This window comes from Lytechinus variegatus, chromosome 8 (assembly GCF_018143015.1).
Source record: "Lytechinus variegatus isolate NC3 chromosome 8, Lvar_3.0, whole genome shotgun sequence".
NCBI lineage: Eukaryota > Metazoa > Echinodermata > Echinoidea > Temnopleuroida > Toxopneustidae > Lytechinus > Lytechinus variegatus.
Genome location: NC_054747.1, coordinates 36,631,014 through 36,656,120, shown reverse-complemented (window position 1 = coordinate 36,656,120; position 25,107 = coordinate 36,631,014). Strand labels below are relative to the sequence as shown.

General features: G+C 38.5%; 1 long non-coding RNA gene across 1 annotated transcript; it reads right to left on the bottom strand.

Annotated features, from left to right (window-relative positions):
* Nucleotides 1-1,471: 1,471 nt before the first annotated feature.
* On the bottom strand, nt 1,472-24,888 carry LOC121420448. The gene is made up of 2 exons (XR_005970760.1): nt 24,517-24,888; nt 1,472-1,878 (listed from the first exon to the last, which is right to left on the bottom strand). It is a non-coding gene; the product is annotated as an uncharacterized LOC121420448 (long non-coding RNA).
* Between the last annotated feature and the right edge of the window lie 219 nt (nt 24,889-25,107).

Here is a 25,107-nt window from a genome sequence, read left to right as displayed (position 1 = left end):
CATCATCATCATCATCATCATCGTCATCACCATCATCACCACCATCATCGTCATCATCATCATCATCACCATCATCACCACCACCATCACCGTCATCATTATCATCATCATCATTTATCATCCTCATCATCATCACCATCATCATCATCGTCATCACCATCATCACCACCATCATCACCACCATCATCATCACCACCATCACCGTCATCATTATCATCATCATCCTCATCATCCTCATCATCATCACCATCATCACCATCATCATCATCATCATCGTCGTTCTAACATGAACCTTCTGCGGATTATAATCACCCAACATCAGACTACCACAACCACCACTGCCCTCTCTCCATTGATAAGTGACCTATAGGGTTACAATTCGCAATTATGATCGAATTACCAGCTGAATCGTTGTCCATGATGTTGAATTCTGGGCAAGTTACAAGCTCTCTTTACTCCCTACATGACCAGACATTCAAAACTCTGAAGTCAGGCAAGATCGATATCATGTATACGATAATTGAATGCAGAGAAAAGTGCCCTGAATACGCGAAGTTTTTACAAATAATTCTATTTTTTCAGTCATTATATAGAACGATGAGTCATTTACCATGTTTATGTTATTCTATTTCATTTATATTATTCTTTTTCATATAATTTACTTATTTTGGTCCTGGCGACATTTCCAATTTAACAGGGCCATCACTGTAAAAATGTCTGTATGATTTACGAATACATGTAATTGGTGCGAATCGTGCGATAATCCAAAATTGTACAATAGATGTGAATTACAACTTACATAGAGGATCGAATTTCAATGCAAATTTACATATCATATTTCATCAACCCACCCATTTAGTCTGTCTCCCTCCCCATCTATCTCTATACATATATCTCCCTCACTGTGTGTGTTTCAATCCAGTCCTTCCTCCCTCTTCTTTTCCTTCTCATTTTCCAACTATTTGTGAACATTTTTCCACCTTCTGTCCATGTTAGTACCCTTTACCCTGCCCTTCTATGAGTGTTGTTCCAACCTTTTCTCTCAGTCTGTGTTATATATTTTTCAAAATCACATTCATAACTCATTATATTCTGTCCTTATACACCCATGGACCTAACCCACTCTCTATCTCTATGATCTCACAATTCATATTGCTTCCGATATATTATTTAATTTCGTATGAACTTTGCTAAAGTAAACCACAAAGTGTTGACGTCAGATGCAGTTTATTTCTGCAAATCTTCAGGCAAGGAAAAGGAGAAAACAAGCTGGACATTTTATTGGTAGCCGGATCTAGCACCAGAAAATGATTTACTTCTCTACTTCGAGCAATGGTTCAGTCTCATTTCCTTCACATTTTGTAGGCCTTGGGGCTTCCAAATTGTTATGGATAACGTAGGACTATTAATAGGCGTTAGTACACATTTGTCATGACTATATTGTGATAATTTTTTTAATTTCATTTAGATCAGAGTGCAACGAGTAGCATGTTAAGAGTGTTCTTATCTATTTAATCACTCATTTTATACACTGCAAAGAGCTCGGAGATAGAGGTTTCCACGCAAAAACGGCCATCTATGGCAAAAAAATGTGTAGGATCTAATTTCAGATTGCGTTTGGTGCAATCTCAAGAATAGTTTCTCGTTACTGAAGTGCATATTTCGACTGAATTTGAATACTAAACCCAATAAAGAATGAGAAATGAAAAAAAAATGTCATCGGATAAAATTCAAAAGAAATATATTCATTTTCTGTACCGTATAAATTTCACATACCTTTCTGTGTAACAGCCCACAAGCTTTGGCGGGAAAATTCGAGATATCCGATTATCAGCTGTCACTAATCGTCTGCGCGACCCTTGGAATCACCAAAATAGCCTGAGAGGAAATGAAATGCAGTAGACAACAAACGAATTAGCCGATATATCGATCATGAAGAAATGTTTATCGGATAAAAAGAGGACATACAGGTATCAGACATGCAAATTGATATTCAATGTTGACGAAATGAAGCCAAGGATAGTTTTAGCAGTGCATGCTAAGAGGAAAAAAAAGCGAATGCATTTGTACGGATGTATGCTTTTCTCTAACCATGATGGCAAACGCACCGAAAAGGCGAACGCATCGAGGATCGAACTTCATTAATGTTTCCAATTCCAAACAAGTACCATAGACCACTCAACCACGGTACCTCAAGGATCGTCATACACCACGATATACATGTGAATATATGGGGTCCACTTCATATATATTGTTTTTGAAAAAAAAATCAAGTTATCGGCTTTAGATTCAAATTGTAGTACAGGGCAATGTTTTTTCCCCGGCTTTTTGCCGTGACACCAAGCATTTGCAGTAAACCTTCCTTTACCATACACAGCAAAAACTGTGGTTATTTTACACCGGTGTTAAATTGGTGGTGTTAGTTTTACACCTATAGATGTTATTACAACACCTTTGGTTGTTACATTTACACTCTTTGGTGTTATGTTCAATCTCTAAGGTGTAATTTCAACACCTCAGGGTGTGGTCCTCCATTAACACCAATTGGTGTCAGTTTTAACACCACAGTTTTTACAGTGTAGAACCAAAATGTAGAAGCGTATTCAAGGCTTACTAAATATTTTTTTCTCTAAAATTTCACACAAAATAAATTCCAGAAAAAGACGAGCGACTATGGACATGATAGATGCTTGAACGAGTTCACACTAACAGTAATCAAATAATTATAAGTGGGAAAAACTAAGATATATATTTAAGAAATCGTTCAATCATAATCATGAAGACACTGCTTGACAGACTAGGATATATAAAGACCAAGAAAGAAGAAAAAACCCAAGCAGTTAACTGCATATTACAGATAGAGGAGCATTAAAAACCAACACGTCATCACTCTATTCGTTATTAAATTTATACCTTCCTAGTATCAAATTACCGAGATTTGTCTAACTATTGCCAAAATATTCCCAAATGAGCTCAATATAAAATTCAGACAATTCAAACTCTACGCAGTTATGTTTTAAAATGAATTCATATCATAAAATGGACTGCAAATGCTCGAGGTAATATAAAACTTGTTGAAGCCCGGTTTAAAGCCTTTCCCCTTAACAGATCATTTAATTCATCGACAAAATAGAATATTAGCCCTTTCGCTTTTGTTCCTAAATAAATATCCAATGGTTATATATTTTCATTTAAAGATATTCATGCCAGTTGTGGTGACGATTTCAAAATGAGTTCGTACAGAATCCAATGAAATGACCATGCACCAAAGTGTCTGTTTGTATAAATAAAAAAATATGTGCCAAAGGATTCTGGAAGAAATTGTGTAATTGATGAGAAATTAGCAAATAAGCACGGGATTCGGGTCGAGCGTCGGGCCGACATTCAAGGCAATAATTACCGTGTTTACACATTGACTCGGCTCGGGTGTTGAATCCGCGAGGGATCAGAGATCGCGTTTATTCGTACATATAAAAAGACGAGTTCAACACGGCTCGCGGATCTCGAACGGAAGAAGAATTAAGACGTCGCAAAACGCGGGAAATTCACAGCCGGAATCGAATCTTGTCCGTGCGAACAACAATGCCAAAAGTGAAAGCGCGCGCAGTGACCTGGTCAAGAGAGTTCGACACGGCTTTCTGTTTACACACGAAAAAATTGCCGAGTCTGACTCGGCTCGCGGGTTGAAACCTACGATTTTGGCGGATCAAAAAGCCGTGTTCGACACGGCTCGCGGATCACTCTGATCGCGTTTACACAGCATAAAATTGCCGTGTTGAGCACGGCTCGCGTGTCGAACCCCCGAGCCGTGTCACTGTGTAAACACGTTAAATAATACACTGTCCCACGTGCGCTCATCTGTGTTGGTGATCTCCAGTGTGAACATTTTTCGGCGTAGATTTCAAGATTTCACAAAGTTCAGTTTATGTAACTGTACCAGATCTAGATCCTCGATGATATAGTGACAATTAAGCCTGATTAGTGACTTTCTCGTGAAATCAGTGTTTACTGCAACTACTTTCATTTATCTTTAATCATACGCCGTCTCTCCTATGATTCAATTAATAATTCGCAAAATCGCCTTGCTGTATTCAAGACCTGCGTCATTTTCTGGTCACGTTTCTAGACAGCCTCTGGCTATTTACCCGGGTCCTTCATTTTTTTGAGCAATATTTGAGCCCCGAAAATATGCTTGGAGTACTTGGCAGGATCAATACATTTGCATTATAAATGGGACGTTCCACCGAAGGCGTATTTCGTGAAAATAAACCCGGTCCTGTGAATAAGATAGTGGGAGGGGAAAAAATGGAGATGAATTTCTCATGTATGGGGTATTTTCATATTTGACCTGAGGAGATGAAAGATTATTAAATCAAGCCACTTAATTAAGTCAAGGGGGCGTTTTGAAGAAGGTTAATTAATGAGAGGAATTTGTTATTTTCTTTTTAATGTTCATCGAAGCATCGTTTTTATTTCAGGTTGCTGTTGCGATGCTGACGTTGTTTGTCGGAGTATAGCAACACAACACAAATTTTTAACACCGATCTGTCACACCGATCTTAAACAAATAGGAGTTATGCCGAAAATTTGTAAATAAAATTATAATTTCCTCATAAATATTAAGCCTCTTCATTTACTATTGTCCGCGGCGGACGGCATTTGCATTTTGATAAGTCAGAAAGAAGAGGATCGAGGGTATTTGAATTCCAGTTCATCGTGGCTTAGCCGTGAACCAGAATAGCCTGGTGGTTAAGTGATTAAGTCGCTGCCCGGAAAGCAGTAGATCGCAGGTTCGAATCCCACTGGTTCCAATTTTTTCTGACTTATGATTTTCATTACAGATCGAGCATACCGATTTTAAACAAATAGGAGTAATGCCGAAAAATTGTTAACAATTAGAATTTGAAATGGTTCCATGCCACTCCAGCGACAACTGTTCTGACAGAAATTCTGCACGTCAAGCCACACATAAAATCTACCCTTAAAGCTAAAGAAATTCTAATCCTCGCCTACATTAGCCTGAACCCAAAACTCTAAACTATTGCGCCCTCTGAGATAGACCAGAGCAAAATGTCGCAGCAGCAAAATGTCGTGTCACACTTGATGTAACATAAGATACGTCTCTTCACATCGTTCGTCATCATTGTCATGTTCATCTTGTGTAGTACAACAGGAAATGATGTTTCGCACCAGCAAACAGAAATCTTTGCATCGTCGACGACCTTGCTATCTTCTGAATATTTCAAAGCTATATGCACTTTTATGGTGTTCATAGTTGCATCGTTCTATTCACCCCATCCTTCGACAACGTTCGCGGCTTTACTGAAAATATTTCAACAAGGTCATTCCCTTGACGAGTGTCCATCGAGGGGCGTCTGGTAATGCCATTGGCCTCGGTCGGTGGTTTTTCTGCAGAGCAACGCCGATGAATAAAATAACACTTTATCGTTATTTTCAGATTAAATAGCGATATATCACCCTTCGTTGGGATGCGACAAGCTTGAATCGTCCAGGCAATAAATCAAAAGATATTATTCAAGAGACGAGATTTATTTTTCTGGTGTCACTATTTTCATGGGTATTTATTTGCAGGGTCGCGGAACGGGCTTGAAAGTGTGTTGGGGGAGGGGCTAAGAAGAAGAGGAGTGGTGATACAATCAGACTGTCATTTTTTACGATTTTCACGTAAAAGTATAGCCACAGGCCACAGCACCCCCCCCCTTCCCCACCTTTCATGGATGCATTCCGGGATTATAATAAAAGGTTTTGCAACGAGTTCCGGGTTTTAGCATGTCTACCAGTCTACAATATGGTGTTAGGGAATAGGGTTGCGATGTGGTTTTATTTCAGGTTTAGGGTTGGGTTTAGGACTGGGTACACTGTAAAAACTGTGGTGTTAAACTGACACCAATTGGTGTTAATAGAGGACCACACCCTGAAGTGCTGAAATAACACCCTAGACATTGAACATAACACCAAAGAGTGTAAATGTAACGACCACAGTTGTTGTAATAACACCTATAAGCGTAACACTAATACCACCAATTTAACACCGGTGTTAATAACTGGTGTGGTCCTCTATGTACATCGGTTAACACCACAGTTTTTTCAGTGTATAGAGTTGAACCCAGGGTTGAAATTGGTCATTCCATTCGTGTGTTGAGTTTTAATACAGCGGAGCAATCGTCGCCGGGGAAAATGTCATGAAATCTTATAAATCCTTTGCGCCCCCCCCCCCCTTCTCCACCACCTCCGTTAAATGCTAAATGGTAAAACGCAATCCAGTCCAAAGCCACATGTATTATTAACGTCAACGTATTAATATATTTAAGACGTCAAAACCAACTATCTGTTCCCGTATGAAAAATAGAGCCCCGAAAGTTTGCACAGAGAAGTAAAAACGTCATCCATTGTATTATTTCTTTGTTGTGTCGTTGCAATTCAATCACTAATTTTAGCTCGAGGGACGTCAGAAATACATTAAATTGAATTCCTAAATCCCGATGTCGAGGGTATTGCTAGATCTCTCTCCAATTAATAAAAAAAATGTAAATAGGCATTCAACTTTCTGTTGAATTAGAGCGGTGCTCATATCAATGCGATTACTGCATCGACCATTGGGAATTATCAATTTTTCTAGTTAATGCAACAGTCATCATGGTCATTTCGATGTCGTGGGTTCAAATCCCACTGCTGCTAGCATCACAAAGAGGGGAAGGAAATTAGCGAGAAATTCACCATCTCTATCCTAACAAATATTGGATTTGGAAAAAACAAAGTTATTCTAGAATATCATCGTATATTCATCGACTGCGGATATAAAGTTTTGATATATTAAAGCTTTGATTAGTTTTATTTTCGATTCGTCTAACGCCAATTCGTCTAATTACCAACTCATGTACGATCGTTTGGTCTTCCATCAGGCCACTATCCACATTGTCTAACTGCCATTTCGTCCATTTACCATTGGTCCAATAGCCATTTAGTCCATATACCATTTGGTCTAATTGGACAATGTGCTGCTTGATCTAAATGAATGAAAATACAATGAATATTAGACCAACTGGTTATGGAAGGAATTGGTCATAGACGAACTGGTGATTAGACGAAATGATGATTAGACCAAATGGTTGTTAGACGAAACGTTAATGGACGGAATGAAAGTAGACCACGGTGGTGGGTGGACGAGATGGCAGTAGGTACATGTAATTTACCATTGATTATTTTCACAAAACAGGCCTATATACACAATACGGATGGTATGTAGACGAGGGGTTTATGACGTCACGCACTACTTTATATCGTATGAAATACGGAATGTTTTAATCTATTGTTCCAAGATTAAGTAATAAGGGAGCCTCCAAATTTGTTTATAATAGTCTCCAATATATAGGCACATAATTCAAAAGCCGGATTAAAACCTTTTCTCACCCCGCGGGAAATACGAACAATTCAAGATATTCCAAATTTAAATATTAGAATACAAACGTACGACTGTTTAGGTTACGTCATTGGTTCCTCCATACCGACCCGGATGTACATTCTAATTGAGAAATTAAACCAAACTCTTGTAATGTCGTAAAAGCCTACCTTTTTCAATTCTCATCCGATTTCGATAAGAATTTCAGCAATTTATACATGTACAGCTGCTACGAGTTTTTATAACTTCATTCAAAGCAACTCTTTGGTGCTAGTTGTGTGGATCTGACCTTTTAAAACTATAAGATAGGTTGCAGAAAATCAGGCCACCTTTATTTGGTATCCACGCAGGCTGGACATAATATATTATCCGATCATAAATACGATACCTAGTGGTGCTGCAGGCCAAATCATCAGCTTTACCCTGGATATTGCGACTGTAATCCTCGCGAAAATGATCCGATTCTAATCATTATGCGCTGTTCAAGCAATAGGGTACGATGGAAAGTGAAGAATACGTGACGTCATCCTCTACGAAAAGTGATATCACGTTTCATTCCATCAAAAATGACCTCCACCTATATCTTGAAGATTCATCAAAGCATGATCAAAAGTAGTAAGTATAGCTCCGTGATTTGAGTGATGATCCGGCAACGAAAATATGACAGAAAATATCTCGAAGTCGATTGTGGATTGACCATAAACAGCGCCATCAATGGTCATTTTGCAGGGTTTTTTCTATCGGCGTAATTGGCCTTTCAACTCGATCAGAGCAAGGAGATAGAGGTGATATCTCCTTGATCAGAGCAGATTTCTTTCGGATCTGTACTTCTAAGCATCCCATTCACCCATTGACATTTGTTTTGAAAACTTTACCTTCAAATAGACTAATAACAAGTTGTCGAAGCTCACAAATCGCCCAGAAAATTATGACGTCACTAACAAAGGCAAGGATTTTATCAAAGATCTTATTTTTCTTTTCGATCTAAAATTTTAAATGAAAGTCTCACACATAGAATTATCGATAATGTCCAAAATGGAAATTAATGTCACAACACGAAGGGGTGCACTGTTTCATATTTTGTTTTACCATAAAAAAGCGTTGCATTAAAGAAAAAAAAGTCACTGACAAGTTTCGACAATATTCCGAGTTCTACTTATACTTTCACAATAAAAATATACTTGTATCCATGGTAACAAGATGATTAACGAGGAAAGGAACAGGGAAAATATGATGTTTCAGTTCCAGATATAGGCCTACTGCTTCCCCAACAGTGTCATGTCATTCCTTCCTAAACCAAAGGCACAAACCATCAATCATCAACTAATATCAAATCGATAATAAACGATTTATCTAAAACTACAAAATCATGGCAATTTACCTTCGTACTTATTGTTCATGAAGCTAATCTCTATATTTCGATTAATCAATACAATAACTGCATTCGAGGGAAATTACAATTTCGGTAACAAAATTATACTTTTCGAAAAAACATGTCTTATCGGCATTCTGAAACAACGTTTGCAAACGCTGATCCTGTCTTCGCAATGGAAAAAATCAACACACCATTATGCAAAGCAAATAGATAAAAAGCTTTTTGACGGAGAAAGGTGACAGCGTCTGCAAGCCAAATACCATAAACTAACATGACTAATGCATGGATATAATTTCATCATTTTGATATTTGACAATTATATTCTCCCTCCCGATATACGACCAGTGATGTTTATGTCATATATTGCTTTCAATTATTAATTAATTTCTTTTGTTTTCTAATTCATTCACGCATTCATTCAATCAATCAATCATTACCTCTAAAATATCTGTATTATTTATCAATTTACTTAAATATTCAGGCCTATTTTATTTCATTGAGATAGGTATCATTTAATTAATTCATCCTTGATGCATTTATTTAGTCATTCATTGATTTATCTTTATTCGTAATAATACTAACATATTCTTTTGTTTTTATTTATTTCATTATTCAATCTATTTCACTTATCCATTGAAATGTAGTCATGCATTCATTCACCAAGTCAATCGTTCAATTCTTTTTTTTTCCAAGATTGCGTCAGGGGGGGCGGCGGGCGGAGCGATTTTTAAACAGTTCAGGGGGAGGGGGGGGGGGGGCTCACCATGCAAACGAACAAATCCAATCAGATGGTAAATTTTGGGCAGGGCTTTGGGAAAAAAGGGTGCACCTCGGGTTGCGCTGACCCTGTGTGTGACTAGCGAGTTTCGCAATTCCAACGGGGGCGGGTTCTACAACGTAGTCAATCTCTAGAACATACCCGTCAAATCACAATGAACAGCTGAGAGGTCTTTGTCGCATAATGGTGAACCGGGACAGCAGAGGATCGTCGTAAAATTCTGAGCTGACGAAAAATTGCAAATACTTATGTCGTTTGTCCAGGGTCACGGACGACACTGCCGTTTTGATTCACCGATTTTCGACAAGGAATGCTTTATCCATAGAGCTATTTGCTTTATCATGAATGATTTCAGCAATGGATTCTATACGTTTCTGAAAGTGTCCGCTTAGTAGTTGCAAAACCTCTCTACGACTGGATCACGTCGCTTCTTACCATGGACTAGTCTAGATCTGGACGTAAGTAGTTATTTTGTTGGAAAACCCTTCACCCAATCATTGGATTGGTCTTTACACCAATGGCTTTCCCTTCTCACCTTCTCTTCGGTGACGAGAGGAGGACTAAGTACATTGCATTGTCCAATAAATGAGTGAGTGTAGGGGTTTCCAAAAGAAATATCTACCAACGTACATATCAAGACTAACTATGGACAACCTCTCCATGCTTGTCAAAAGATAAAAGGAAATCCTGTCAACATGATACCGTATATGTCACCCTATAGTATTTGGGCACCTGCTTGTAAAGTATGTCAACGATCACCTCTAACCTGCTTGAAAACACGATCCAACGCTGGCTCACGGTGAAAAACAACCTGCCCCAAACGGCCATTATTCTCTCATGAACTAGATTCCAAGTTACAAGAAAACCAGTTCTGCATGTAGAACATGGTATTTCGGCACACCTTCATTGCCGTGTTTTTAGAAGAGAGAAAATCCGAAGAGCTCCTTGGGAAAATTTGGACAAATGCCTCCAATATACGAGAAAAATACGACTTTTTTTCAAAACTCTTTAGTACAGATTCGAACACCTTTTTTGTACTAAAAATGAACAAACGGGCCATTATAAAAGAAAAATACAAATATTTAATAAAAGCCCATTCGCAAGCAGAATGGACATGGATGCGATGGGAGGAAGGGAGGGGGGGGGGGGCAAACACACTGCGTAGAGATAGCTTTTCAAAGGAAAATGCACACAATTAAAGTGTCTGCTATTCCTTTATCATTGAGCTATTACCTAGCTATTATCACCCTGTTGATCTTTTGGTTGTAAAGCTACTTTGCAAACCCACACTTTCCCTGACCTGTTGATCAGTAAAAACAACAGACAAACATAACAATCGTGCATTCGGGTAGGCCTATAAGCCCCACTTTGTGGCAACGATATCCGACAAGAGACTAGATAAATATTTACAATCGAAATGGAAAACCCGAGGCTGAAACCTTGCTATAGTGATTTGAACACCACTGCAACGTTCTCTGATATAGAAACCTGCACGTGTAAAGAATAAAATTTAAAACATACTGTATATTTATATTTTTCCCAATGATTGATAATGCATATATAATATGCGATCGTATGCTATATCACGTCGGAAATCCCCGAGGATTATTCTTTAATATGAACCAATATCTTACCACAAATCGAAGTGGAACGTCATAATCAAATAACTCCGTGTAGAGGACTATCCCCTTATTCCTCAGCAGATAAAAATAAATGAACGAGAAGAAAAAATTCTTTTGAGACCGTTTGTTGTTCAGCGATAGGGGAAACAAAAGAAAACAATAACATTGTTGAGAGTTGTAATAGCCGTTATGCAATCAATTCGCAAAATGATCAATAACCGCTAACAAGGGATTAAGCCCTTTCTTCTAGGCCTACTATACTAGGCCTCGAGTTCAGCAATGTGACGGCCAAGGACTGTTGAGTTGGAGAGAAGCTGACGGGGGAGAGGTAAGGTGCGGGGGAGGGGTGGTTGACTTACGGGTAGAACTAGAAATCAAAATGGAAGTTCGATGACAAGACAAGGGAAGACATCGGATAGGGAGGTAGTACATGTATAGTATTTTCTCTTATTATACAAGAATATACTAGTACGCAAAACTTTTTCAGCGGAGGGGGTAACAATCCCGGTCATCCAAGACACTGTTTAGTGTAGAAATGTTGTGGCTCACGTGGTTCGGGGTTTCACGGGCCTAATCACTAGTGGCAGGCCATAAATAGTCATTGAGCCAACCCATTGCTATTTTTTTTATTTTGATATGGCTGATTGACAAAGTGTATGCATATGATTGTCCATCTAACACTGATTCTATTTTTGGAAATTACTGAACTTCCTTTTCCCAAATTGGGAAGAAATATCACCAATTTTGGACTATATTTTCACTGGCGGAAGGATTAGGGCTATTTTGCTATTTCTTCTTCTTCTTATATTGGTTTGAGTGGCGATTAGTCATATTTGACTATTGTCGCCATTTACTCTATTAATAAAAATCTCACTTCTCACATAATAAAATTATTACCAATAATAATTTATACATATGTGAAATATTTTTCATGTGCATCCTTCTAATATGAAAAAGGGATGATTATGGTACAGTTTGCCGTAACTCTAATCAAAATGGCATATAAACAAATCTTCGCCAAAAACAAACCGCTAGCTTCAGCTCAGTTCCAACTAGTTGCGCTTGCCCTGTCCTTTCAAGATGCAATCATATTTGAGGTGATGAATCTGCTCCCCCCGAAGGTGTCTTCAAACACGCCAATTTATGTTTAAAATGAGCCGGTCGAGGGACCCTGTTCTTGTCAGATATGGATTGCCACATATATATCCTATCCACTGGTAGTAAACATTCGACCCCGAATTTCATCCTTATTTTTTATGAATTTTGTAAAGTGCCAATTTAACACATGAGTCTATGGGGAATGAATTAGGCCTGTGAAACCTCGGGTTCTTCAAATCCCACCGCAACAACGTGTTTATCTACATTTGCCACTCTCCACCCAGGTGTAGTAAATGGGTACCTGGTAGGAAGGAATTCCTTGAATGCTCATGCACCCGATCACGGTAGCCGTGCTAGGCCGGGGTAAAAGTATGAAGCGCTGAGAAACACAGTATTGAGCGCTATGAACTGTTGCATGTTATTTATTTTTGTCACGATATGCCATAATTTGGCAGTAATTGCAAACACATGCTCTTTTTTCATTAGACATATAAAAGCATAAACCATCATCGGTCACGTCTGTCGGCGTTCTTTAAAGACACCATTGATGACATTCAGTATTATTATAAACACAACTACATGTTTACAATAAAAACAAAAACCACGAAAGGTCCCATTCCCATCTCTCCTGATTTTCGAAACCTAAACTGCTCCGCCAAAAAGTCCATATACTGTCCAAATATTTTCATTTTCTTGTAAATAACACACCCATAATCTGTAGACGCGAAGTATCATCAATATCCTCACCCATCACTTATGTATAAAAGCTGTCAAAATCCCTCCACAATGAGGAGTCGGACGCGCTTGCATTTTTCTTCATTCCGTTCTAACAATGTTCCGATTACGTAATAAATGAACTACCTGCATACGTCATTACACATTTAAAAACACATCAATACAATGAATGAATAAACATAGTGATGGTGCTACCATACAAAGGTGATAAATTGTCAACTCGTATGAGCTCTTTTTTCTATTTCGGAAAGTTTGCACTTTGTTGAATTGCCAACTTTGTAAGAGCCAGTGGCTAGTTAGAGGAAAGGCACGATATACAGTCTGCAAGCCCAGACTCATATTTGACACTTCAAGCAATAACCTCAGAACATACTATATTCAATCATGACTTTAATCTACATTTCAATACCCACTTATGTTAGAGAACAAAAAGTACTGGACGTCAAATCAGCTCTTTAATCCCAAAAACTTTTTTAAAGTTTGTCTTGAATCGATAGAGAAAAATCAAACAAACAACGCTGCAAATTCCATCGAAATCGGATGTAAAATAAGAAAGTTATGACATTTGTAAATTTCGCTTATTTTTCACAAAACAGTTAAATGCACAACTCAGCGATATGCAAATGAGAGAGTCGATGATGTGATTGATGTCCATCACTCACTATTTCTTTTTTTTTTAATAATACAATATTTCAATTTTTACAGATTTGACAATAAGGATCAACTTAACTTAACCATTAAGTTAAAATAATGGTAATTCCACATGTTCAGGGAGAAATACAACTTTGTTTCACTTGACAAGGAGGAGAAAATTAGAATATTTCATATAATAAAATGCAAAACAAATAGTGAGTGGGTGACGTCATCAGTCTGCCAATTTGCATACCGACAAGGATGAGCATATAACTGTTTTGTGAAATCAAGCGAAATTTTAAATGTCATATTTTCCTTATTTTACATCCGATTTTGATGAAATTTTCAATGTTTTGCTTGTCGGATTTTTTTCCTTTTTTTCAAATCAACTTTTTGTTGGGGTGGACTTTTCCTTTAATCATGGTTTCAATCCTGTTTATTGCATAACGATGCTTAGAAGTTGGAACTGGCGTGACTGGGACATCGCTGCATACTGCATACATCACTCACGGGGGATACAGCTTCCATTCTGGGGGGGGGGGGGTTCAGATCATGACCAATTTTCTCGATTGGCCGCTATAATCTGATTTTTTGTTGTTTTTTCAGGGGGTAGTCCTAACCAGAGACTGAAGTTTTAAGTATAATAGTTTTCATTGTTATAGATAAGGTATCTCATGTGGTCGCATATATAATGCGAGCGCGAAGCGCGAGCTCAAATTCTTTGATATTTTATGTCGTTAGACCTGAAGATTCTGAGATTGCATAATCATGAAAAAAAGATAAGTATCCAACTTAACAATGCAAGCGCGAAGCGCGAGGCGAAATTCTATTATAGTTATGTGAAAAGGGACTCAATTAGGACTGTTTTTAATTGATTAATGAAGAGGATACAAGTATCACTAATTAAAATAATGAGAGTGCGAAGCGCGAGCTCAATATTCTGATATTCCGACCTGAAAACTGGACAGTCTAAGCGCGTTTTTATTTAAATAAAGAACAAGCTGTGTGTCTCAAACAATAATGCGAGCTCGAAGCTGACATGATAAAGGAGCATTTCGACAAATTTTGTTAAGAATTTACAAAGAGGATAGGTAACTCACAAATCAAACAATGCGAGCGCGCAGCACGAGCTGAAAATTTGGATATATATATAAACAATTTTTGGAAATCAAACAAAATAATGAATGCTTGATGTGCGAGCTAAAATATTGTGTGCAAATTGATTTCAGAACTGGATATATAAGTGCCATTTAATCCTCTTGAATGGGATTCATTACACAGGCAATGCGAGCGCGAAGCGCGAGCGAAAATTTGTAAATAAAGTCTATTTTCCAATTCTTCCCCTCACCTATTTTTTTGTTTTCTTTCGGGGTCGGGCCGGCCGTTACGAGGCTGCAAATAACACATCATGGGTATGATACCTCTTTCTTAGTTTTCTTTCTGTTTTTCATAGTTTCTATCAAGTTAAAGAGTATTCTTTTTTCTGCAGGTTGTCAAAAAATATGGGGGGCCGGGGCCGGCTCGGCCCCCTCCTTGATCCGCGCCTGACTCAGCTGAGCTCTACCATTTTTTGCACTTAAAACATCAACCATTGTTAGAAACTCGAATCACGATTACCATTATTATGATGAATCAATTAAAGAGGTGCCTTGCATTTGCACAGCTAGGGAACGGGACTAATGCGATCAATACGTATACGGCACAGAGGATTTTCTTAGTATAGGGGCGGCATAACGGGTGGCAAAGGGGCGGCCGCCCCTGTACTAACGAGAGTGGAGTGTAATTTGGAAACAAAAGATAAAAAGTCCAGAATAGACTGTCAAAAAGAGAAGTATGAATGATGTGCCTGTCTGCCTGTAATAAGTCAAAAAAATCAGAATTCTTCATTGGAAAAACTGACGTCACTTCAAGGTTGCCTTGACCACACCCCCCCCCCCTCTTCTTCCTGCTGATCAATATACCCTTGCGTCATCCCAGCATTCGAAGTCAAGCTCCTCAATCTGTATTTTTATACTTAACCTAGATTTCTAGCTTTCTCTAATTGTGCTATCCTTGCGAGTGTTCTTATTGCCAATTAGCGCGGTTCTTTGTGCTGATTATACCTGTATTGTCGCCATCTGTCTTTTCTTGGCGGTTTTTTTTCCAAAAGATTAGTCAGGTGCAAATTGGTTGGTTCTCCTTGACCTGAATATCAAGTACCTGAATATCAAGTACCTGTATGTATACCAGTATGAATTATGCAATTATCGTTAACGCGGCGCCTAACATGTACAAAGGATTCGCTTGCGACTCATGCTAGTGGTAATATATGAAAAAACTAATAATAACTAGCAGTCATGGCAGTCGTTTACGGTAATGATGGTTGTGTTTTTTATTCCCTAATTGCAAAGATATCATGAATGCCTACAAGCAAGGAACCAGAATACCGATTTTTGGAGGTTCTATCCGAGGGACCTGACTATTAACACTACACCACTCGAGAGCCGACGTCCTTTTGCATAACACGGACTATATAAAGTTCACTTCAAGCTGACGCCATTTCTATCCTAACATTTGAGTCCGATTATATTACATTTCGCTTAATTCAGTATGATATTCATTGAAAGAACATATGCACTCTCGTCAGTTTTAACCAACCCATAAGTTTGTGAAAATTTTACCCGACTTAAAAATGCATGCAAAAGGCATTGTATTATGTTAACCAATTACAGTTGGTCGGTTCATGTTTTAACCAACTTTTGGGTTGGTTAAAATACCTGATAATGTACGGATATTCCCTTTAACGATCAAGGGAGTCATAACTGAGAATGATTAACATAACGAGTTTGTTGGCAGCGCAGTGATTGTTAATTATATCCACATGGTTAATTAGCTCTATTAGACATTCAAGGGAGATTGGTGTGTTCAGATAATGCCAATTAAAGTTACGTAATCTGTGGCAGCCGGCTTCTCTAAGCAATGGGTGTATGTTTTAAAGCAGGGAGGTATATTTTCAACTCCCTGGTTAAAGGGATTAAGCGGTTAGATAAAGCATGTAAGCTTAGGAACATTTTCGCTCTTAAACGGACAACAGGGCCTAATTTGCGCCACGATTCAATCGGCGGATTGAATCGTGGAGTAGTCGTAGTTGGTCTTATCACTATCAGATCGTATCAGAATCAGATCGTAACATATCAGCTGTGGCAATCGAATTTATCGTATAACAATTCTGAATGGTTAAAAAAATTTCGCTATCAGTAACGAAAGGACAATCGTGGCTTTCGTATAAAAAGATCACGCGATAAGAAGAAAGAAGGGCCTAATCCATATACACTGTAGTCGAGAAAAATAAACTTTGTATCACTTTAAGAAAAGGTCCATGTAAAAACAGAAGTTGTAATTCCTGGACCCGTTACAGAAAGACATGATACAGTCAAACATAACTTCAAAATCAAACTCAAGTTGCTTTTCAACCATTCATATTCGCGCGCGTGACTTGCGTTGGTTATTTGTAGTTAAACACGTCTCTTTTTGCAGAGGACCATACTGAGGAAGTTTCTGAGCCGACACCAATAACCATTTCCTCTATTACATAATCTATCTTTAAAAAGATAGTGATTGGTCACTGAATATCAGAAATGCACACAGAATATTATCTGAAATTGCCAGTCCATCCCATGATTAAGTAGTCTCATTAGCAAAAGTGAAGATTCTGGATATTTTGGTAGGGATCCCGATAATATTTTAGGCACATTATCCAACATAACACTTTCCTCTTCCTCTTCTTCTTTTAATCTATATCGATATTTATTTATATCACCCACATCCTAGGATACCCCATGTCAATGATAATGAAGTAATGAACGTTAAAGTAAAATACGTATGTTTTTTTCAGCTTCACGCTACTTTGATTGTGTTCCTAAGGAACTTCCTATCTCTTTTTCTGTTAGGGTGAACTTCCCCCACAAACAAGGAAAGTCCAAGATAGATAACCATTAGTGTCTGTACCCATGCCATTCTTTTTCAAAACGGAACGGTGGTAATAAAAAATAATGACATCGAGCCCATCAGAGAGATTGCGACAAAGAACTGTACCAATATTTTGAGCAATGCGTTATCATGAAACGGGATTTCCCTCAAAAAAAAAAATAGTTGATATTTATTTTATTTCTTTTTTTAATGGCAATGCAAAATAAAGCAATCGTTTCCTGTACTATTTTACCCTCATAATATTTCCTGAACCTGAATGACCTACTTAGTTTTATTTGCCACCCGTCAAAATAAACCCGCATAAAATAAAAATCATAGACAGATTTGAAATAATATATCCGTTCAAACATTTCGAAGGATGCTTTCCTCGTATCATCATATTTTACAAGGCATTGTGTCGTGTAATTTGTCTACAATTTTATACCTTTGTCCTTGCTCAGTCGTAGAAAAGAAAAGCAATAAAACATTAAGAACTTATCCCCTTTCTATGTTGTGTCACCGAGTTGTACCATTCGCTATATTTTCATCACTCAGGGTCCCGTCTTGCAAAGACTTACGACTGACTCAATCAATCGCAACTCGATCGAAATCCATCAGTGCCATAATTTTTCGTACAGGAAATTTGCGAAATTGTCAAGAAATCGATGAATTCATGGATATACTTCGATATCTAGAAAATATTTTGAACAAACATGCATTTTAAATGTTGACTTTGCTGGCTTTGATCGGATCAATCGCAACTCTTTGTAAGACGGGCCCCATCAGGTTTACGTGTAGATCTACACGACTACATCTCTATCTGCCATGAGGACGGAATCGTAACTCTGAGAACGGAATGGGTAGAACTATCATGGAACCGGCGATGGGACATATAGAAAATTGTGTCCATAGGCGGCGGAAGCGGGGCGACAGGTCCCCCTAAAATTTGAGGTGGGGGACGCCCCCTAATTTTTTTGTTGTGAAACTTTTTTTTTTGCTAGTCAATTTTTTTTCCTGCGTCTCCCCAAAAAATCAGGTGGACACCCCATGAATTTGTTGAGGTCCCCCCCCCCCTAAAATTTAGCTTGATAACCTTTTTTTTTTGCTTTTCAAATAATTTTGGTGGTCCATCATAAAATATTATTTATTATCTAAACTATTTTTTTTTCATTTACCTGTCTCCATCCCAAAATTTTAGGTGGATCCCCCCAAAACAAGTTTTTTCTCCTTCCGCCGCCAATGATTTTGTCACTTTAATGAGAATTACTCTTATTTCCGTATGGCAATCTACATGTAGATTGTGGTCAGGTATAAAAATCCCAGATTCAATCGATAGAGATTAAATATAGGAGGTTGAGAACTTCAATCTAACTGTTGGATTGGTCCCTGATCGCAATACTTATAGGAATTTACAACAAGTAGATGCTTTCATCATAGTTACACGTATGTAGGCCTATTTCATTCATTTCACGGTATAGGCTTCAATACATTTTTGATCGTTGATAATAATGTAACGGATAGACTGTTAAATGTTGATCTATATGAGAAAAAAAAACAGTGATTAAGCAACTAATTATATACTTTCTTGAACTATCCTGTTTTACATGAACTACGATCGGTAACCCAAAATTCGACGAACAACTCCAGATTTTCATGACATGAACCCAATCTGAATTTTCGAAATATTATTGGTAAGTTCCAATTTTCTACAGTTTCGGTCCTAACATTCAAATAAAAACTGTACACACCAATGGGGAAAAATGTTTAGTTGCTGACTCAATGTAGAATGGTTGTGTTGAATATCAAAACTCGATACACAACGAACTAAAGAGCTACGAGTTTAAGTGCTTCATTATTCCTTCCTTTACTTCCTATATAAAGTCAATTGCATGCAATGTGGAAAAACGATTACCATGTAATAATGTATAAAACTGCTCATTATTCAAAAGGAAAGAGAATGGCGATTCTATCAAACATCAAATAATCGAAGGCTTTTATAAGTCGATATAGCTTTTATACGTTCGGTTTCTTGGTTGTATCACAAAATGATGTCGAAATGATAAGAGAGGAATAAAATTCATAAAACCAACTACTTAAAACAAACAAATGACCTATAAATGAATTTAATACGCAACTTCTATTCTCATTCGTGCACTGTTGCACATAAACCCCCCACGCTTTCTTTCCAGTTTCGTCGGACAACCCCTGGCCTCATCCCAACTCTTCCATCCATTATTTTTTCTCTCCTCTTCAACTTCTACCCCCCCCCCCAAAAAAAAATGTCCCTGCATCGGCAGAACACACCTCCACAGTACAATCCATGAATACATCATACACTCTAAAAAATGAAGTGTTAATTTAGCTCTTAAAGAGCGTGTATAGTGACTGCACTTCTGAGTGCTGATTTTTCCCATTCAAATTTGAACTAGACAAATCAGCACTCCGAAGTGCAGTCACTATACACGCTCTTTAAGAGCTAAATTAGCACTTCATTTTTAGAGTGTATAGGCCACCATATAGGCCTACTCTGAAACCCCTACCTACCCCCCCCCCCCCAAAAAAAAACCTAAACGTAAAGTATAGCTATAGTTTGTTGTGCAAACCCTTCACTCGAGTAAAGGGTCTGAATTGCAGCCTACTCATGCCTTGTATACAAGGCCCTCTGAATTAGAACAGCAAGTTTTGTATGTGCTAGTCTCGGCATAGAGACACACTTGCTAATGAAAGTTTCAATCAGGGTCTGTGCCTGTAGACTAGTATCGCTATGAATACACACCAAGGATACAACATGATTTCTTTAGTGAACCGTACTTCCACCATGGATAGCAAACGTAAATACAGTGCCTTATTATTGATGAAGCACATGAACACAGTAAAATTCAATAATCGAATTCCGTTTACCCAACCCACAGAAGCCACAATGCCCGTACAATTGTGATTTGAGATTTGGAAATTTACGACTTGATTGTGGCAAAATCCGCCTTTCACTGAAAGTACCATTTGAGTCACGGACTATTTTCGTCACGAGATAAACTCCAATACAAGAGCCCCTTCCTCACCATTCCTGAAGCGAAGAATCCGAAAGAATCGCAATAATTACGAAGTAAATAGATTGAGAATGAATATAAATCCGTAAGCCATGAAAAAAAGACTTGACCAACAAGAAACCATGTAATCCCGCACCCATCTCCCTTCCTCCTCCCTCTCCGACCCCCTCCCAATTTCTTCTCCCTCCCCGAAACCCCCCTCCGGTCCCTTTCCCACCGCTTCCCCCTCCCCTATACAATTCCTTACAGGAAATGCAACAACTTTTCAGGTCGATCAGGCAATTTGACTGGCGTATTACAAAGTATCACTGAACATGCTTGGTTGAGTCACTCATTTGATTAAGTTGTATGACAAACACGTGAAGAAACCTGCTTTAAGCAGAAAATCGGTTACACGCCAGTATCAACTGGACCTAACATTGCATTCATACCAAAACTAAATAATGATTTGTTAATTTAACAGTTGAACGATGCAGTACAAACACCCCCCCCCCCCCGGCGCACCAACAAATGGTAAGGGGCCCAGTCACGGCCTAGTCTGCTGGGTAAACCCTTCACTCGAAACAAGGGTCTGAATGTGCAGCCTACTCATGCCTTATGTACTGAAGGCTCAAGTTTTGTATGTGCTAGTCTTTGCGTGGAGGCACACTTGTTGATCAAAGTTCCAATGAGGGTCTGTGCCTGCAGACTAGTCACGGCCCGTGGGTCCAGTGCGTGACATGATTCGCTGCACCTAATGTACAGTTTTTGGTAACGTAGGCCTACAATATTATTGTAATACCATAATATTTTAGCCAGTTACAACACTGATAAAGGACACTATCTTAATAATTATCATTGCCCCATGTTATGTCACTTCCAAAAAGTAAGCCTCGCTTACTATATCCGAGGCATTGCAAGTTGAAGATTATAGAGTTGTATCGGACAAAGACCTAGTAGGCCCTATCTAATAACGTTGACCTTTACGGGAAGGTGTGTTTGGGTGATAAACCTATGACAATCGATGAGATTCCATTGTGACGTATACAGAACACTGACAACCCCAGAAAGTCAAGTTCATGCTTGAGTGCACCAACTACGTGACTGGTAGCGTGTTGCTGTGATTGCTTCCATCGCTAAAACGATTATTGCAATACAATGCTGGCGGGGATATCCGTATCAAAAGAGTGAAGTTGCAGGTATTTGTGCTTATGCATGGGTATTTATCATTAACTTTGCATGAACAGATGAATAAAGAATTGTAAACGACCTTCCCAAATGCAAGCTCTTTTGGCATGCACAACGCTCACTTTTTGAGATTACTCATTTCGATCCGAGAGAAGAGAGATCGGGGTGCTTTGTTATACCATGGACCAAAGCTGCCGACGTTGTTCGGGATGGACCATTTCTTATTCAAATATAAAGCTAAAAAGAAAATGTATCAAACCACAACATACACCCATGTAGGCCTACATGATTTATATGATTTGTAGGCTTGCCGAATCTACGTTCCATACACCATCGAAATAAAATCAGAGATCGAAAGTGTGTATATAAATTCCCTGGATGTCGGAAATTTGAGATGAGTATCATGAGTTCAGGCAACATCAAGATTTCCAGTAAATTAGATCGCGCGAATTGATCAAATCTTTCGGGTGAGGTATAAATGACCCACACGTCGGAAACTACCATCTCCCTCGCCCAACCTTCGGCCCCGCAGACGGCAAAGTCGTAACCTGTCTGCGCATTTTACAAATGTATTCCTAGTATAGGAGGTGGTGCCCAGACGGACGAATATATAACAGTATGAAGAGCGAGTTCAACTGCTAATAAGTGGGTCAAAGCAGGACCTATCCGTGGTCAAAGACAGAAGAGGAACGAAATCACACGTGGGTTCCACCCCTGAAACACATAATACTGTAATCTGTTAGGCCTATACACAGTAAAAAAAAGAAATATACAACGCTGTTTACTATATGTGTTTAAATCTTAAGCAACAAAGTTTAATTTTCAATATCTAATTTTCGATAAATTAAACATGATTGTATAAACGGTTAAACAAAGACTGCAAGGTTCATAATTATAGTAAAGAACGTTGTATAAAATCTTAACAGCGTTTTTACTGTGTATTGCTGTTCAAAAAGAGAAAGGAACTGGAAAACAAATATATACTTCTACATTTCTGCATACTCTTAAAAAAGGGGTTCTTATAGAGGATTCTATGTCCCGCATGATGCAGGTTCCCTCTGACCTGTGCTATTTTTTTTTCAATATAATCTCTTTAAGCCCCCTGACCATGTAAATAACCTTTCAGGTATCATTTTCTCGAGGGTTTTAAAATGTGGGGCAAAAAGGACTGTATATTTACTGTGATAGATAATACCACAACATTTGGGGGTGATTACATAGGCCTAGGACAAGTCGCTTTCTTTCAAACGCATAGTTGACTTGTGCAAAATATCTAGAATTGCATGCATAAGGTATAATAGGTTTTCACAATTTTGTCATGCTTTGTGTAGGCCTACTCGTTTTATTCACGGAAATACGTCCGTAGATATTTTCCGATAACAAATCGAATGTCAGATTCAGAAGAAAAAAAATCGAGCTGGGCGGTATTAATTAGGCCCGCAGTTTAGAAGTAATATCTCCTTGGTTTGACTGCCATGTCCGATCTTTCACGCCTTGTCAAATTGCTTTCCGATGAAAGACGACCTTGCGACTCCCGAGGTCCATGCCGCGACAAACGTACAATAAATAGAACATAGTAGCCCCATGAGTATCATGCGAGGGGGGGGTGGGGGTGGGGTGGGGGTAGGCCTATTCTGCCGAGAGTTGGACTGGTGATCGAAGGAAAATGCGGAAACAGAGCTGACCCATGATCGCACTGACTAAAATATTGAGTACTGCATTAACGATCAATTATGCTTTTGTTCACGATGGTCATTGTGCTTCAATAGGCATGGGCAGGACGCAAGATTACGCAGGAAATATACATACACCTATGGTATGTGGAAATGACTTATAGATAGAAGTCGGTAAGTGGCATATACATGTACAAGTTGGTGTACTTTACACAGCTGCTGTGAAAACATCTGTCTTTTAGATTAACTGGCATAGGAACGATGCAAATCCATAGCCATATGGCTTTATCTAATGAATATTACAAATAAGTTATTCTAAAAAGATATATAAGTACATATAAATACATGAAATATCTGGTAAAAGTTAAAATCTGCAACTTAATATGAGTTGTAAGTCCAACTAGTCTGAATCAGTTCAAATAGGCTTGAAAAATGTTTGCACAACCATCCTCTGAAGTACAGACGTGACCTCCACCTTACCAAAGATAAGAAAATCAACGAGGGTCACATGTCACATACGTCTCAACATCCAGCAAGTATCTCCACTCATGGATCTACATGTAGTAGCTCGATGTTCACAATTCAAACCATCTTTTAAACCACCATTTTAACACATCATACAATTTCCTTTACACAGGTGTGACCCCTGACTGGCTGTGGAAATGACATTGAAGCCATTTAAGTCCCCTTTTGGCCTCTCAAAGCAAAGTAAATCCGACCATATGCCCAGTTCATTGTCCATCAGCCATTTCCCCTGATGCAGCGGACAAAAGAACACTTGGACCGTTGGCAGCTCCATGCTGGAACACGACCCCCTCACCACATCGACACACTCGGCAACACACTGCACCAGCGCACCGGGCGTCCGACCTAGATGGGTCCCCGGAGTTGTGTGCGAAATTCAACTCGAACATGGCCGGGGTATTTATTTCACGACACATTAACACATTAATTAGGCCTATAAGCATGCATGTACCGTAGTAAAAATAATATTTCAGAAAACCATGATGTAATACTTACTGTACCTCGATAGACTCTCTCGTGATAATTTGTAATATATCCGCTAGAAATGAATCCATTACATTAGCTAAGTTAGACGATGTCCCAGAATAAAAAAGACCACTTATTGAACATGATTTAAGCGTCTGCTTCCAAACGGTAGGCCTTTATTGTTCGATTATCTTTTCGAAGAATCGTTTTGATACAATAATGGAATCCAAAAGCCTTGACTGGACTTCGTTTAAAACAATAACATGATTTGAGCTGCAAGTTAATCAATCCACTTCCGATTGGAACGTGCGTAAATATTCACAGATTGTGCCACTCGTTCGGAAACCATTAGCAAGTGCAACTGTTCGAATAGTTTGTACTCATAAAAACGTGGAGGTGGTAGATTGCTAGTCTGCGATATCAGACGCTAACCAATCTCGAAATATGTAATAAGTTTAAACAGGATAGTTTTTTTTAATGTGAAAATCATGAGGAAGCAATCTATAGATCATTAAATTTCAATTTTTTCTTCAGCCATTTCAGTGCTGATGCAAATTGTGATCTGCATTCCGAGATGGAGAAATCTCTTTTTTTATTCATTTATTTTTTTATTATGAACCC